Genomic DNA, 19,506 nt, shown 5'->3' with positions numbered 1-19,506 from the left:
GGCGCTTACGTTTGCGCACTGACCGCCCAAATGTCATTACAACCATTACGTGTATAGGTGGTTTTCAAGGTATTTTCGATTCGAAACTATAATAATATGATGATTGCAAGCATTATTAGCCAATTTTATTGCCCATATTGGGTGATCATAAATAAATGTGTTAATATAAATTAGCAACGAAAATTCTTGGAAAATATTATATATTTAGATGAAAGAAAAGGCGGCCATTAAAGTAAGCTTTCTGGTAGGTACCCCACGGGAGAACTTTTCCTCAAAGTTTTGCTTCCATCGAGTTTTTTTCTTTTAGGGCCAAATTATTAATGCTCCGTCAACTTTGACTGAAAGCTAATTGCTACAGAAATGTTGAAATAGGACCTGAATATTAGTAATACTCTTGGTTTCTATAGAAACTAACTTGATGCTAAACTTAACGGCACGTTATTATAATAGTTTGGACCTTAGACATGTTATATGCGAGACTATATTATCCTACTTATACCCGGGGTTATAGCAAATGTGGACGTATAATATCGGACAAAAGTAAAGCACTTTTTATAGTAAAAGAAAGTTTTGTAGTGTTTCAAGAGATAAAACTAAAAACCTGTTAGCGAATGCCTTTTTGGAAGGAAAAAGTATGAATTCCTATTTCAGGCAGTTTATTTTGGCCACGAATTGTGCGTGTGAAATTATTGAGTGTCATAATGCAAAAGATCATATAGAAATTCTGCCGAAATTGACAAACCCTCGAAAAACTGCATTTTGGATTTAAGAAGAATTAAATGGAAGAATTCGAAGAATGGCTCAAAGAGATCCGTGCATATCTGTCTCGAGAAGATTTGTTGAAACTCCTAATATGGAAATTCACCTCTTAACATTTAAACCGTTAAAAATTGAAAAAACACATTATTTAGCGATCAATCTTAACATAAAATCTTCAATTCCGATAGATTGAGGCGTATCGTTCAACAGTGAAGTATGGATATTGTATTATTTCGGTCTGTTTTTCGTGTATCAGGGCACGTCCCTTACACTTCATAAACGAGACTAAAGATCGACTGTCATACAGGGATACACTCCAAGATGGTACGTTGCCCTATGCTGAGTGAGAGATGTCACTACGATTTGTATTTGAACCGGACAATGATCCGAAACAATAATCTCAGCTTGTTTAAGAGAGGTTTTACGAGCTCAATGTCCAAGTTTTGCAGTGGCCGGCGTAATCGCCGGACCTCAATCCCATCGGGAACCTACAGGAGGAGGTAGGACGTGGGGCTCGTAGTACCAGTTTTCCAAACAAACATCGTTTCTGTGCCAAAATAAACGAGGGAAAAGAGTATGTTGATATCTAATACTCCTCAGACTATGAAAGGGTAGTTTCGGCGTATACTCTTGTTTTCGTCAGGGACAACTTTTTCCATATTTCTTTCCATTTACTTCACATGTCCTCGTATTTAAACTATGGGATGTGCTTTCGAGTGGATTCTTCTTAATACAAACATACACCAAACCAAGAGACCACAAAGAGACCGAAATGTTAAACAAAAAAAGATATTTGCTCAACATAACATTACCATACTGAGAACGTGGAACCTGTGGGATTCCCAATCTCGAGGTGTATTCAAGTCAATTTTCAATCAAGGATTTTGTCTAGAATTGTAATTGTATATGAGCCTCGATATGAGCTCCAAGTTAAATTAAATACCATGACTTTCAATTAGTAAAAGACAGGGTATTAAATTGCCGATGTCATGGTTTGAATATACGCAGTTCAACGCATTCCAAAGGAAGAGGCTGTCAACACCTTAATGACCCTAAAGGTCCAGACATTTTTCTCTTGTGCCTCATCACCAGGAGAATGTCCCTAAGGGGACCTGTCAGGAGAAATTCCAGCAATGGTGCACAGAAACGTAGACTGTCTACTATTGATTTCTACCTACCAACAACCAACAGTCAGTCGATTGTGTGAAAATACTCCAACATTCCTTATGTATTTTTATGACACTAAGAAGCAAGCTGTACCAACATCGCAAAATAATTCAGAAATGCAACGGTGCCATTGTTTATATTAGAGTTTGGTACCCACTGCGGCCTTATGCATTAATGAAAACAAAACTTCTTCCTCTAAACCCCGTTGTTAATACTGGATTTTTCCGCCCAATAACCCTTGGAAAAACCTTATGGATAATTGAGAATGTGCATAAATTATGTATATTATGACCATAACTTCTCTGCAAGCACTATAATTACACTACTGCCAGGTTAATTCAGGTTTATATACTCGAGAAAAGTTAAACACAAAGCAACCAGGGGGCATATTACATTGGCTCAATTGAAAACTCTAAAAATGCGGCTTCTGGTGGGCAAAATGCGAAGCTCACAGGGCGGGTAATTGTGGCATTTAGTTCGATATATCTGTAATATGTGTTGCAATTTGAGGTTATGATTTGTTACTTCCTCGGTTTATTTAGGTTTCGAAACGCCCTCATAGCAAAGACAGCCGAATTTGACAAATGAATGAGGTTAGAAAAATTCAACAAATTTAATAATTTTTAACCTTACTCAATCAGAGGCAGGACATCTGCTTTCCATGGCGAATTGAATTCTTTAATAAACTGGAAAATTAGATTAATCTTATTATTCTATTCCGAATCTAGCGGGTAATATGACTTTCAAGCGGTTTCGGATAATAAAGGTAAATGGCAATTTCAAAAAATCCGAAATATACGAATAATAAAAGTATTGCTACTGAATTGATTTACAAATAATCAGGTGATTCTTAAAAATCTTCCACTGATGGATTTACTAATAGATTTCTTTTACTTTTCATTGGTTTGTCCCTGATTTGGGGTTAAAAATTGAACATCTAAAGCGTTCAATTTTAATGTCGAATGCAGTAGACATCATTTGGATCAAATAAAATATTAAATCAAGAGAAACTTGTGTCGTAAAAAAATGATAAAATCCATCTAATTTTTAGACACAGACGCGTTATTTTGACGATCTCAAAATGAACGGAATTATCTTATTTTTCTTACAAGTGAGAGAAGGTCATTGACTCTGATTATTTTTATACGTAATGTGCATATCAAGTACTATCTGGAACATTTACTTAATGCCAAACGATAAGTGCTTTTGTCCCGCTGCTCCGATCTCGCAATGAACTTGAAAATTTTTGTGGCTTGCTAAACTACGTAACTTATGATTTATGTGGTTAAGTCATAATAAAACACGGTTTCATGGTAACGCTCCTGTAAAAGCTGTTCTCTCTCATGGGGGGCGGTACTACAAAACAATTCTTAATTTCCCATGCAGAAATTGTCAGTTATGGCTGATTGAAATGAGGGTAAATCTTGGAAAAACCAGCACCGCCCTATTAGATAATAATACAGGGTCCAGAACTGGTTTTTAACGAGGACCCTTCTAGTTTACTCCCAATAGAAAAAGCCGAAACGAGTACGCATGCATCGTGTAACACGAAACAAAGTAATTGTCTCCACGGGGAATATACGTGCGAGGTTGATGGTGGATGGTGCTGTTGACCTAATTTCGGCTTTTTGTTGGATGGGGTTGGGAAAAGGCCCCCCGAACTGGAAAGAAGAAGGGTTTTCGCTGAACTTTGAAAAAGCCGCTGAAATCGATATGCGGTGTAGTGGACGTGAAAACGATTGCAAACGGTCACTGATGCTTTCCTCTTGTACACCGAAGTTTGTTAGTTTCAAAAAAGGTTGTGATTTAATAGTGAGTGGTAGTGAGTTTGAGTGAATATGAGGAGGTGGAAATTGAGATTTGGGGCTGCTGAGCTGCCGCCAGTAAAGATTAAGGTAATTTCATGGAAAATTCACAAACTTATAGCACTAAAATAGAAATAAAAAACTTTTAGTCAGAACTAAGAAAATTCTTAACACACGCAAGAATTGACATTATTAAGAGCTTATGAATCAAAATCCTAACAACTTTATCCAGAAGGTATCTGCCGTTACTTCAACATTTTTACTATTGTATATAGGGGTAATCCTCGTAGAAATGCCTTGATAAAGTTGCTTAGATACGGATTCTTCAGCACTAATACCAAAATATGTAAGTTAACTAACCTGGCCATTGAAATCCTCAGAAAATTCATCTATTAGCAACAAAATCCAATGACACGCTAAAACTACGTACAGATTTGGGTACAATCAGTATAAACGACCGATTGCAATCGGCCGATTTAAAACTCGACGTTTCCTTTGATAAAATTCAGCAGGATGTTTATCTTGTCTCTGCTAGAAATCGATCGAATTAGTGGACATAAGAAAAGATACAGTTGACCGACAATTTTTTTACGGATTGTATTCAAGCCTATAGATAAGTTTATATGAGACACCCTATACAATGTGTCCCAAACTCGAGGTTGACCAGTGGGGTATTCGAAACTGTAATAGATATGCTCCTTGATCAAATGCAATGTATTATTTCTCGAGTCGGCAAAGTTCATATCCGAATAAATATTTTAGAAGCGAACTTTAAATTGAACGTTTTTTTGTTGAAATCTTGACAATAAATCAGAAGAAATTAATGCTGGTCACATGTGGGGCACAGTGCAATATGGAATTTTGTGAATGTACAATGATAAGAGGCTTTAAAATTTATTTCAATTCGAAATGGGTCCCTACCCATCGAGAATCGTATGGGCGGCTGAAAAGGGAATAAATATTCAAGATTTTTAATAATTTGGACTTCAAGAACAAAATCAAGCGTTTTTTCAGAACTGGAAACGCCCTGAATAATTCAGAAAATTTTATATAATACTACCACTTTTTTATTTTTTATTAAAAATCGAAAAATTATAGGCCTGGAACTAATTCAAACCTTTCTGATAACTGAGCAATATGGAAAGAAATAGTACGAGAGGTCCTAAAATCCCTGGAAAGAAGTCTAAATATTCCTCCATCTTTTTTAATAAAATGGTTCTTTCCAGGGTTCGCTTGAAGGGCAATGGGAGTGATTTTGAAGATCATACATAAAAGTGATTTTTTTCATCACCCAGGAATTTCTCAAAGATTCTCCACCATTTTTACAGAATAGCACTTTATGAAGATGAATTATCGAGTGCTGCAAAACTCAGCTGGTTAATGGATCTAAAACCCATTGGGTTGCCAAGACAAATGGATGCGAATTTAGACCTTTGAGAGTTCTTTTCCGCTTTGATTTAAGATGGTTTCATAGTGGTGCTCCTGAAAGATTTTGTCAAGTTGAATGCAGGGTTAGAATAAAAATCTGCCTTATTTGGAAGAATGGATGTTGGAGGAAGGAAAAAAGCGACATTTTCTATAAGTTGAAAGGTACCATGACCTAAATAATTTACGAAGTTATAAAGGGGTCAGAGAACTGAACATTTCTATGTGATATTTTTCTTTTAGAATCGAAAGACAAGAATGGGACAAAAAATTCTGATAGCTATATAATTGGAGAAAAAACATTCGGAATAAAGGGAAATGTAAGAAGAGATTCCCAAGAAATCTGAAAAAATACGAAAATTTGCAAAATAATTTTTAAGGTTTATTATCATTTGAAAATAAGAAAATAATACTACTTTGTTAAGGGCACCCTGAGAATATGGTATTACCAGTAGCGTTTATCATTGTCCGTACCAGGGTGGTAAGAAGATATCTGTGTCAACTGTCATCATGTTAGTGTTAGCTGCCTCTATCAATCTTTATCAATTCTCAGGGGTAATCTCTCTCTCGCTCGCTAGGGCATCGGGTGGGTTAGGAATACTTAATCTACGATCTTTTATTTCTTTTATTGCTTTTTTTCCTTTTATTTTTTAATTTATTTTTTTGATTTTGAAGTTGCCAAATGACTGTCATTTCCCGTTCAATTGATGTCTGAGCATCAACAAAAAAGGCATTACCAACGGTCTTTATTTGTTCACCCTTCCTTTCCATTACATTCTCGAATATCCTACGATGGATTGCGCTTTTACATCCTAATAAATCCCAGCTATTTATACTCGCAATATCCAATTATAAAATCTTTCCATTCAGCAAATTTCATATTCCCGAAAATAAGCCAAAACGTCAACGGTCGGATTCGCGCCGAGAGAAAAAGTTAATAACCGATAGTCGGCTGTTTGACCGGACGCACGCACTCTGGATCCATGCGTCCGACAGAGACGACGATAGAGACGCGGCACATGTGGATCGCGTTATCGGCGGTGTCATTGACCTTGTCGATTGTGTTTTGTTTGGTTGGCCCTTCTTAAATTCCCGGCCCGGGCTCAGCCTACTTTTCGGCCGGAAAAATCGCAAAACGGTTTATATACGGGGGTCAATCTATTAATTTCAAACCTCAAGAATGTAATTTATCACCTCAGACCCCAGTGGTTTATCGCTAGAAGGAATCAGTAGTTGAGGTAATTTTCGATGCCATCAAGGTATGTGCTAAAATGCTCTAAATCTATTTTTGATAATATGCTAACGTATTCATTGATCCATGGTACATTTTTGTGGACTGATTAAGTCCCGAAAAGGTTCGTTAAACTCTGTTAACTGTTTATTTTCGAATTTTATTTATTGTTGTCATGTCTACCGGGGATATTCAATAAATGAAATTGCTCTAGTACTCTGGAAGAGGACGCAAAAGATAATTTCATTCCTATGTACAGGGTGGGTAAAATCAGGGTTAATTTTTATGATAAATTGAATGTTACATACTAAGAAACTGCGTTTCAATGCTTCGAAAAGGTACATTTTTTAAACTGCCTGTAAATCTTTCCCTCAGATTAATAATATTAAAAGATAATGAACCGCCATAAAAATTACATTATATTGTTGTGACCGATAAACCCTGAACCAGACTTTCGGTTAGGGAAGCGAAGGGAAATATTTACATTAATCGACACCAAAACAAACCACAGGCTTAGTGACGTTATGGATGCGAACATTGCCCATAAGTTTGGTCACTTTCAAAGAAACAAATTGATAACGATCTAAATCTCCGAAATGATGAGAGATAAGTATTGGACGTACATATATATTAAAAATCATTCAATTGAATTCATGTTTATGGATAACGGGAAATATATAGGGCGTTCTATTTGAAAAAATCGACTTTTAAACAGTAAAAGAGGAACAATTTTGCAAATGGTGTGAAAATAAACAGTGGAAGATTAGTGTTGAACATTATTTCTGTTAAAAATCATTTAATTGAAGAAATTCATTTAGCACATGATATACAGGGAATTCTATTTACCTTATATTACGTGAATTTAATTAACTTCAACCTCATAATCCCTCGTGAAAATGTGAAAAGAGCCATGTTTTCGTAAAAAGATCCTATATATAACATTATACCTATATAATGTACAAATATCTTTTAATGAACTAAGGAACAGAAGAGTGAGAAAAAACGTGTGGCTCAAAACATTTTTTTGTCCACATCATTTTTTGATCCGTTCTGGAACAAAAAACGGTTCTCATTTCTTTACCGAAGTGTCAATTTTAGCGTTAAAAACGGAAATTCGCGAGGGCAACGATCGGTATTAGAACCGCTATGCTTTCACTAGTTCTTCTAATGGTGGGCAGACGAAATGGCGGCTGTCGCCATTGGATAACGAATGACTCGAGCACTTTCTCATGGTTGTTCCATCTGGTCGCCGTAATACGACTTTCACTAGCGGTAATTTATTGTAGAACTTTATTAGGTTATTTCATTCATTTTTGGTATCTGATATTTTTTGTATAGGTATTGGGTGTCTCAAATCTGACTTTGAACGTGAGGACGATATTGTCCCTGAAACGGAAGGAAAGTCCTATTGAAATATGTTTTATTATTGCTTATTCTTGATGATCATCAGTACGTGTGATGATGTTCTAGGAGTATATTTTTTGCATCCCTCGTATTTGGATTACGTCATCATTTTACGCCCGAGCTCCTCCGGTGAACCGTCTCAATGCAGTGCAGCACGGGGTCAATGTACGTCCTCTACCGCGGCCGTGCGTTTTCAGCGTTATTTTTTAATACCGGGCAATGTCCAAAACTTTACTTTTCTCTACGCAAAGACACGTTAACATCAGGCCAAATACAGAATTATTGTGTTGTGAGTATAATGCAGCCAAATAAGAAGTAAAACAAGGAAGTTCTTCATCGCTAATAATAATGAACTGAACAATATCTGTTTCATTGACAAAGAATGCACGATCTTGCACGGTCGCTGAGTTATTATTGACTATTAACGCCCACATTTTAATGCACTGCGTTTGATTCAAGGTTCAGGCAAAGGTTAGCCTGACTGGAATAACAATCGTAAAATTCTAATAAAATAAATTGAATTGTCGGAAAGGGAAAAGGTGCTTTTTTCCGTGTTCCTTATAAGCACTTGTTAGCACATGCGTGGCCTCAATATTTTTTTTTTGTCAGGTGCGTACGTTTGATCCAAATGCGTTATTGACTGCGTCAGTATAAATGCATATAAAATGCGTAATGTTTTTTTGAGGTCAATCGTTAGTTCCTGAAGAACGTCAACGAGCTTTGAGCTAATCTTGCTTCTGTTGACAGCTCGTTGGACCGCTTGACTGTCGAATTAGATGTAAATTTCTCGTCGCGCTCTTTGTTTTATTTCAAAAAAAACTTTGGCCTAGAGGACCGTTGTGTAGTCTCCCAAGGGAAAGAATTCGCCCCTCTGGCGACCAACTTTGTATACCCCTACTCCAGGTCACTCTATATCAGTCGTTCCTGATGTATTAATATATAAAAAATGTATGTTATCCGATGACGACTAAAGAAGTTCCATTATTTTTGAAACATTCCTTTAAACAGCTATTTCAGTCATTCGAGCCTTCTTCCTACAGGATTTCAATGTCCCGTCGAACGAGCCCCGCAATCCATGATAACCAGCTTCGCCTAGTATTCGCAATCTTGAATCTTCGTATAATGTACCCTCATGCTAAGCCTATATGAGTCACTATTTTTTTATAACACACTTAACGTAGCTAAATTTCGATGACCATTATCTTCAGATAAAGGTTGCCTTGTGTAATGGAAATTCCTCCGCCTTTCTTTGTCGGTACTAGAGTTTGGGTATGATTAAGTCTCGTTAAATCAGCTCAATTGCAATATCGCTCTAACAAATCAGTCTTGCTATTCATATAAATGTTACGCATTAGCGGGGTGAACAGTGATCTAACCGACAACACCCTTTTAGCTGTAGGACGCCTATGAGCGTTAGGCTTTATTTCAATATTTAAAAACTTTGCAATTTGTAATCGGTCTCTAGGACTCTCTCCTGACTCTTAGATACAAGATATTGCTCAGATTCTTCCACACCCTCTTGGTTAAATTGTCGCGTTGACTTCGTCAACTTAGTTCCTCTCTTTTGTAAACCTGAGTAAAGTGGCACTATTTAACAGTACAATAAATTGCTTCGTGTTTCGTTCTCGGGTTTGCTATTCGGAGATCCATTACGTTCGTATGGGAAGCCAGCATCTCCTTGTCGATTCAAATTGGAAGGTCCGGCAGCCCCAGCAAGGCGTCGAGCACCGCTCTCGGTGTGGCCCTGAGTGCATGATGTAATAACTAGGCAGACCACTCTATTGTTTGCAGGCCTCAATCTTCCCAAAGGAAGCCATTTTTCCACTGTGATAAGAAGCTTACTATAGAGGGATGAAATTGATCCGTGGCGGCGAAATCGAAGTAAATGGCGTCACCACGTCTTGTTAAGATTAAGACGTGTTATGCATCCGTTAGCGCATGACACATCTCCGACGACATAATGACATCATAGAGACACTAATGCATGGCGACATTCTGCTTAAAGAATAACATTCGGTTAGTGAAATGCCACAATTGTTTTCTATGTTTTTCTAGGGTGTTGATTGAACAGATACCCAAAAAGGTCACTTTTAATTACAATCAGTTTTGTAGAAGGCCACAGTTCGTTGAAAATATTTAGCTGGAACTGACAACGTGGCGGAATTGGATTATATTTATCCTTTTTGGATCTGCCTAGGGGAGCAGAGAATTTAAAAGGGCTAGGTCACGCGTTTTGCTTTAATTATTGTGTCAATTATATGATCAAAGTCTACTCGTATTACGTCTTAAGTCAGAATTGGTCATAGCTTGTAAGACGAATCGCCTATTGAACAGTCCACGTAACTAGGACTGCAACACGACTATGTACGACTAGAAATAATATAATCTTCCATAATGGCGTCCGCGTTGCAACATTTGGCCTAGATGCAGGTCATTGCTATGGGAGTGAGAGAGCAGGCACAACGTTCGTTCTCATTGAAATCGAATACTTATGGAAGGTCGAGTGGGATAATAGATTCACTTCACATTCCCCATCATGTAGCGCTTATTGAGCCCCGCTTTCAACCATCTATTGCCATTCAAAAAATCCTTCATTACAGTTTTTTGTCTATGAAAATAGCTCACAAAAAGTAGTAAATAGCCGCTGTCTATGCCGCCATATTAATCTATTCGTAACCTCGACTTTAGCTTAACCTCTAACTAGGTTAGAACCTAGAACGCTGCTCGTTAGAACAATAATGAGCTGTGCATACGGTTTTAAATTTAAACCTCATGCTGTAGAAAATTGTTCTGGGAAAGCTGATGAAGAAGGCGAAACACATGAGACAGTAAATTACAGCGAATGATTTGAGGATGGGTGACGTGAAAGGCAAAAAATCTTTGAATTCAGAAAATCAAGCCTCCTCCCCTGTATATGTAATTGACAATGACAGCAGACAAATCTAACAAATGACATGTGATTTGTTGATTTTCTAACCTAATATGTTACATTGAATTTCTATTGTTAACGTGATAAGTTGCGCAATATTTGACCTAAAGCTGAATCTCTGACCTTTACATTGAAAAGTACCGGTGAAAGCATTGTGTAACGGTAATAATAAAAGTTATGGCGAAATAAATAAAAGAGTGAAAGTTGCTCAGTCGCTTGCACCGCCACTGGTAGCAATAGTTTTGTTTCGTAATAATTGGAATTCAAGTACGTGTGGAGTCGTGCATCAAACAAAATGGATGATATGATGCACTTAAATTTAATTCGAAGGCCTACGAGATATTTTTAGCTAATGGGCTGGTGCAAAGAGAACCCACTGGCCAAAGCGGGAACGTGCGTTCGTTTACGTAGTATATACCTCATTTTTTCCCATTCATATCTAGACGAATAACAAGGCTGTCGCCATCTTTGTCTAATTGATAATTATTTCGTGTCGGAAACTTTCAGTAGCGTAGCTTGGAAGCGGTATAAGAACGTTCAATTCGTACCGCTTTAGAATGAAGGAAAGAAGACATAAAATGGAGTTAAAAGGAAAATTTATAGTACACTAACTATAAAATAACATTGTATTGAAAAATAGAGCTTCAGTCAATTGGACGCAGGCATAGAAATCAACAATATAAATGGCAAGTGTGTTGTGTCTGTAGCAGAGAGATCTAAAAGCGCCATCTGCTATATCGAATATTCGAAAATTTAGTCTAGATGCAACAAAAAGGAGGTGGCGCTGGCAGGATTTTTCTTGCAGGTCAATTTCTGCATACGTTGTCTCAAGATAAACTGAATTGACAAGACCTAATAGGGTCAAAACCGGTCTTCGGGGTGAGTTAATTGCACGCAGAACTTGAATAAGGTATAAAGCCGTAGGCCTTTATATCATCGTCAATAGGCCTTAATCAACTTCTCAACTTTTGATATCAGCTCTTGCATTATTCGGACCAGTCGACAGCAGCCTCTTATGAGAGGACTTAAAGAGACTTTATCCCACAAATCTCCATAAAAGTCATTTCTCTAATCTATTCTCAAACGAAGCACACAATCGCCTGTCTATTATAAAAAGAACTATATGACGATCTTGACGACTGCCGAGTTTTATATTTCAAATGCGTGTCAGTGTCACTGAAACTGTCAGTGATATTTATGCAACCCGAGATCAGTAATTGCATGCATTTCACTCCAACGCGCCTAGAACGATAGAGAAAAGTGAATCAAAATTTGCCAGGACTTATCCGAGCTACACTATATATTATATTAGAGAAATGACAGATACTAAACAGAGCAATCGAACTCGCCTTTAATGTCATAATGACATAAACAACAGAGACATGATTCATATGAACGCGGGCCGTCGACAAGAATATCTTAAAATTAGTTTGTGAATTATTACTTAGCTAGGAGTTTTTGGGTTGTCGTATAGTCCAAAGGCGCATTCACTGTCGATATCACGCGTATGCCTGATGCATCTGGTGAATCCGTTGCTCAACGAAGTAAATAGAGGATAATCACTGTAAAGGATTCAATTTACCCGCCGACTAGATTGGGCATGCGATCAATAACCACTGTGAACGCTCCCCAGTGGTATTAAAACTTCTTTGGATTTACCCTTCAAAGGTTATAATTTTGTACTGCATTAGTGCCAAGTCCCTCTAAAATAATGCAAAATCCTAAACTGTAACTTTTATGGGATCATTTTATTTGAGAGCAGATCTAAAAACAGTTTTAGTACCTATTTTCTTTGCCAACTTGCCCTTAACTTCAAACGCCACTGATTCATGTGAATTTTTGGGAAACGATATATTAAATTCTGCATTTTGCAGTGATCAAATATGGAGTGGCGTAATTAGTAAAATTTATTTTGAAAATTCGTTTAGAGCGTATTAAAATCTTTAGTTTGAGCCGTTGCACGTCTCATCTTCCCATTTAACTTTTCAGGGGAGTTGGCAGTGTGGTTAGCTCCCTTCTATAGTAGCACCCCGAAAACATTAAATTTGACGGGATGCTCTTTCCCCTTAAAAAATGCTCTACACACGCTCTATTTTTACTTTGATACTTGCATGCGCAATTTCAAAGTATCAAGGTAAAACGGAACATGTCTATGGCAGTGTTAAGACTTCGTGCGGAGAAGGAACGTGTGGATAAAATGCAGATGTAAAGACATACCTTGAATCAAAACTGTGTATGAGAATATTAAGCTAAAATGGAGTATATATAGGGCTTTTTATAACTAATAATCGACGTATCTGGTCATTTTCTTGTATTTCTAATTTGTCTGATTTGAACATTACAGAAGGTGTGTGCGTCCCTGAAAAGAATGGTGACGAAGAGCGGGAACGATAAAAAATTTAATGGTGAAAAACATCCGCATTCAGGAGATATTTTATGCACTATGTGGGATAAAATTTTTTACCGCACATGTGCGGTAAATCGTTATATTCAGCTTGCAAACGCGTGCCGTAAAGCCATATTATCGCATCCTTGTAGAAAAAAATTATACAATTTTTATTGACATTGCTGAAAGTTGTACAAAGCCATGCAGAAAAGGTTGAACACCACTTTTGGAAGTATCATGCACATTTACATTCAAGCGAGGCTGGCCATTTGGGTCTTAAGGTTAGTTTGGGTTGTGCAGTTACTAATTTGACGATTCTGACAATTGATAGCATTTACACATATCTCGAATTAAGAGGAAATAAGAATTGGAGCAAAACAACGATCTAGAAGAACTGGACGTAATATCGTTTTAACGCCCCTTTTTGGCAAATCCAAGCCTGCAAAATCGGACGAAGTCACGTTGTCAGGACCCTTCACATCTTGTATGCATCAATGCATGACAAATCTTTAAAATGACGGCACAAGGACACAGAGGTGATCCGGTCAAAAAATTACTTTACGTTTAATGGAATTTCGGCAATTATTTGCTTCATGCATTGTTGCTAGATCATTGGTACGAATTCATAAAAATTAAAAACTTTATTCATAATATACATTATGACGCGATAATTTTAACTAAAACAACAAAAAAGATAGCCCTGGCATGCGGATCGCCCTGTAAAAAAACTGTATTAAATAATGTCAATTGAGACTCAATTTTCAGGTTCGAATGGAGATAGATAGGTACTATATTCTTGGCAAAAAACTTAGCAAAAAATGTTCCAGTTACTTTTTTACCTTAATGCATATTCTTATTATTTACGAGAAATTTATAGTTCCGTTGTGTATTACCAATTAAGACCGTATGTATAATAACAACGGTTGACATTGACTCATTTCACATTTCTAATAGATGTGGAATATATCAAAACTGTCTCTGACATACGTTTTTTTTTTTGGTAAAAGTTCGATATAAGTGGCACTATAATTGTATTTTCGCAGTAATATGAACAGTCCAATAAGGAAGTAACCCTCTCCAGCTATTTTTCTAAATTAACCTATTTCATAGTATCGGTCAAGCGATACTCACGCTCATACTCAAATGAGCAAGGCTCTTTTGAGCGAATGCATAGGCGCGTGAGCTAAGTGAGACGCTCACCTCAGTGTCAACATACTGACTGTAGTACTTTTCTATTAACATGTTTAACGAAGAACTAGTCTATTTTGACATTTAACAGGCAAATAATATGATATGTTTGCATGCTTAGGTTTGCCCATTTCTTACCACTTAACCCTTAATTTCAACAACTAACCTGAACCAACTTAAACTGAAATGATCTATAAGGGATGCAAGAGTATCAATTCCTGTGAAGCATTTCAACTAGGTCGCAATAACTACCATAATGGTTTATAATGGTTTTATCACCAAGCTACCGTACAATCCTAATCATTAAGTTCTCTCAACCTTAAAATCGAAAGCATTACGTCATTCCAATATAATGCTTGATAGACAAACAACCTATCATTACGTAAACTCACTCTCACATGGTGCTTGTTTTTATTAGGGCAAGATTAAAACGGTTATACAACCAAAGTGCAATGTATCCGCTAGTATCATGCCTCGTCAGCCAATCGGATGCGGGCAAGATTGCGGGGCTACCAATCGTGTGCGGGCATTATTAAAAACACACAAGTGTGTTTATAGGAAGTGTTCGGGTTAGTGAAAGCTACTGAACCGAGTTGAGCGACTTTCACTTTCAAGAACAGCCATTTCCTGCTTTCTCTTTTTGGCACTATTGACGGCACTGCGGTACCTTCCTACTCATCTCAAGGGGAACTTTTTCTATTGTTTGCCCAGCTTAGATCGTGTATAGAAATAATTGATTGGACAAGTTGTTTCTTGATTTCTTGATTGATGAAACAATGATGCAATTAATGTATGGATGTGATGATGAGAAAAGTGCTTTTGTGCCACTTTAGATAATCATAGGACTAAAATAAAATAATTTAAACTTTAAATTGCTAAACCAGCATTGAAACTATGGTTAAGAATTGCATTTCTGATGTGGTACCATGTACCAGCGTCAGTCATTCACATGGTAAATATCTAACCTATGTATATTTCCAATCGATCACCGAGCATGATTGGCTATTCTAACTGCAATGAGCGGTCTAAATGTTCAACTCCCAATTAAGTGCCTGTCCAAGATGGGGGATTTTTTTATATGATATTTTCCAACATTTCTGTTACCATACAAAGTGCGTTCGAACCTACTTAAAAGTAAAATAGAAACGCCAACCGCGCGATTAGAATAAGTATCAGGAAGGCCACGAAATTACGCAACGCTCGGTGCAAATACGAACCGGGGTCGTTCACCTGAACTTTGCGCGAAAAAATTGGTACCACGGTGGGGTACCGGTGCTGCCGCCGCCGTTGAGAACGGTTTCACTTCACCCGGTGAGGAGAAAGTTGACCCACATCGCAGTGGGCACCGGCAGTGGTACCACTCGGATGGCCGATGGTACCGTCGCGTTCAAGGTTTAAGGCACGGTCAAGATTTTGTTTTTGAAATTCGCTCCTTGATTCATAATGAGATGATTGGGCAAGCGCCCCATCCACTCTGATCATACGGAGATTTGGGAAAAGAAAAAGTCAGGGTTAAAGACCTATTAATTGCTTCGAAGTGGAATTTGACATTTTGGGAAGGTTAGATGGATAATTTATGATATAAATGATATGATATATGATATAAACAGCATATGCGCAAGATTTCATCAAACGAGGGTTTCAGCAGTTTCCATTGTCAATGTCAAAGTGAGCGGACAGCGCTGAATTTGTTCCAAGTAAAAAAAGCTTGGTAACATGGTTACACCGCAGGGGCATTTTGAGATTTTTCGGGCTTACTGAGGCATACTTTGACATCATCTATTCTATTTCACATTCAACTAATTCGGTCTTATCTTATTTTTTATTTTTCTATTGGAACAACTTTTCAACATGCGCTTAGTCATAACTGTCATTCTGGAATTGTCCGTGAATTGAATCATAATCAGTTAATGAATACAAAAATATGCATAATGGTGAACTTGGTCAAAAATAACGACGAATTTAACCCCATTTTCATACACGTGCGCAGGAATCCTATACAATAAACAATTTTCAGTGTCGTAACGTGATGGCAATGAAAGCGAAGTGAAATTTTTGTAGAGTCAATAGCACTTTAATTTCAACGTGAAAAAATTATAATGCGGTGACGAAATGTTATAACTAGGGAGAAAAGTAAAGATTTTGGGATAAGAAGTGGTCGGAAATAATAAATAACAGCCCGCAAAATCGTTCATTAGAAAAGGTGGTTAAGGTGGAAAAAGGTTAATTAAAAGTGAAAGAATCTGATTCGGAAATTCTTAAATAGAGAGACACTTTTTGTGGAATTTTGACATTCTTTCATGATGTTGAATAATAAGCAGTTTGCGAGATTATTTCAGAATTCCAATTGAAGTGTAATAAATACATGTAAACCAGAATGGCCCGGGCTTGCTTGATATAGGAAAAAGCTGCTATTTTGTTTTCATAGTGGGTTTAACATTCCGCGATTTTGTGTCTCAAGTTCCTGTTTCTGGGGTGAAACATCTCAAGTCCTTGTCATTGAAGCACCTATCAATGGTGGTTCTCCAGATTTTATGCATTCCGTTCTTGTTCTGTACATGTTCTGAAATGTAAAACACAAGACAGAGAATGGACGTTTTCTGCATACAAAAGAGCTGTGAGATCCTCGGTTATTTAAAGTTCACTGATTCACTTTCAGTAGAAAACGTCATGGCAGGTTAACCGTCATCTAGGACAGGACTAAAGCGCATGTCAAATTCAATAACTGCCATACTCTTACACAAAAATACCGTTGTTTTTTCTTTTGTTCTTTCTCTAACAACTGAACAGCTCTTTATTTTCTGATTTAACCTCCACTTCCCTGGAAACAAAATGGCGACTGTTACACAACCATGAAACGTAAGGTCTTCATTATCAAGCAGCAACAATAAGTATAATTTTTAAGCCTTGAACGCACATCAAACGCATCAAACTTCTTATCAAAGCCCAACATTTTTCGACCTAAATTTCAGGAAATCCGTATCGGGCTTGAGCAAACTTGCATTGAAATCGGGCCAATCGCGATACAGACAAATAAAGTGGCAAGTACGATGCAATGGTACGACATATAAATATGTATGATACGCTTGAGGCGGATTGTTAATTTTGTTTTATTTTGATTAAGTATAATATCAGTAGAGGTAGAATTGCACATTATTCTCAGTTAAAACTGAGATTTCGCCCTTCACCAAGGGCTCGGACGCGCACCCTTGTCAAGGTTTCGATGATAAATCTGTGTGACACTACTGAAATGTATCGCACATTTCAGTTTACTGTTTATTTTCGTCTTTTCTACTCTTTTTTCCTAGGCTCCGAAGATGGTGACAGGTTTGGCACTGAAACTTTAACAAAGGTTTTCGTCGGAGCCCTTAACTAAGGGTGAATGTCATTCTTAGCTTAATTTTAACCGAGGGTAGTGTGCAATTTCACTGCTCAAACAATCCCTCCCGGTATGCGACACATCATACACAAAAAAAGATGTAAAAAATATAAATGACAACTCTTGACATGAGCCATATCATAATTTTAAGAGATTGATTGAAGGTAATGTATGTAATAGGGACCCCCGTATTTTTACGCGAATTTCGATATTTATCCAGGACATCTCAGCAAGTATAGGAGATAGAGAAGAACAAGCAGAGCTCTCTCGAGGTCTTACTTGTTTTCAGCCGGGTACAATCTCGGACGAACACTCATTACAATTCTATTTAATTAACCTTCAACTGCGCACAAACTTTTCTAATTTTTTTTTTCACATTTTCAGTCAAAATTTGATAATTTTTCCAAGCGAAACGAGAGGAAACGCGAAGACGCCAATAACACAGCCAACCGAAGCGTAATTGTTTCGTTTCCAAAGTCTTCTTGACAAAAAGCATCTCTTCTGTGTGACGATGAAAGACATTTTTTTTGTAAAAGAATATAAAATAAGGTTCTGTAAAAAAAATTACAGAGTGTTTTATCAGCGTTACATATTTTACGTTCCTTAATACTGTTAATTTCTATTTTTTTAACTTTTTTTGCAGGTTCCGAAAACGATGATTTCCCTACTTATTTTCCCTAACAAATTAACAAATAAACAATTTAAAAAATAGAACAAAAACTGGTATAGAGTGCGGTGTCAAGGCTTGAGGCCAAACCTTGACGTACCGGATAGAAAACAACTTGTTTTCGTCTTGAGTCGAGATAGTAAATGGTTTTGGATTTAGGTGATTTGGGTTCTCACAAAGGTTTACTTTTATTAAAACATCTTACAGACTTTCTTCTTGTTCCTGCCAAAGCGATATTGACAGTAACACTGACTTTGACTCTCACTTCGGACCGACTTTAGTGAGATTAGCCGTCAGCGGCAATTTAAAGATACTAATTTAGAACTTAGGCTGATTTGTGATGACGTATAAGCTCTTCTACTGTGCCAGCAAACTGTGACCAGAGTCCTTATTAGCTGACTCGAAAATCTGCGAACATTGAACACATATTTCCAGTTTCACAGACGAGCAATAAGTCATACTCTCAAATAGTATTTTCTATCTTATTTAATATTAAAACTCTTATTCGCATTCTTATGTTGGCAATTTTCCTACCAGGTTTATTAAATGTGACCTAAGCGATTTAACATAATTTCTCAAGGAAATAAATAGAAAAATTATTGCATGTGGTCACAATTCCTGTCATTTCTTATCATCCTTCTCACAGTGTCAATGTCACCAATCAAATTAATAGACGATAGGTGTCTACGCCAACTGGCACCTTAATTTAACACAAGACTAATAATAGATAAATTAAACAGGTGTCATCAAATTTTGATCCGTAATAATGGCGGCGAGAATCTAAAAATAGACCTCGATATCAGCTTTTAAACAAACTATCGTCTGCTAAATATTTTTCCGGCAATTCGTCGTGTTATCTCAATTTATTTGATAACGCACGCACGTAAAGGGGCGAACGTATCGCTGCACATTTTTGTTGGTGTCGTCTAAGCGCCATCATAAATTAGCGGTTAACGTAATTTTTACTATTTCAAAATGTAATCAATGACATTTTGTCAAATTGTTTTTTGTTTCAGGTAAGTCCATGTAGACAAGGTAAGCCTCTGTCAACTGCTAAAAGGAAGGCAAATTCATTAGAACCAATAGATCAGTGTCCTTTGCTAACAGGATTCATGGAAATCAGTATCCATGGACGTGTTGGAATAAAGACAGCGTATTGGTCAGTA

The sequence above is a fragment of the Euwallacea similis genome, chromosome 1 (assembly GCF_039881205.1).
Source record: "Euwallacea similis isolate ESF13 chromosome 1, ESF131.1, whole genome shotgun sequence".
Lineage (NCBI taxonomy): Eukaryota > Metazoa > Arthropoda > Insecta > Coleoptera > Curculionidae > Euwallacea > Euwallacea similis.
The sequence above is the reverse complement of the archived record's forward strand: the minus strand, read 5'-3'. Positions refer to the sequence as shown.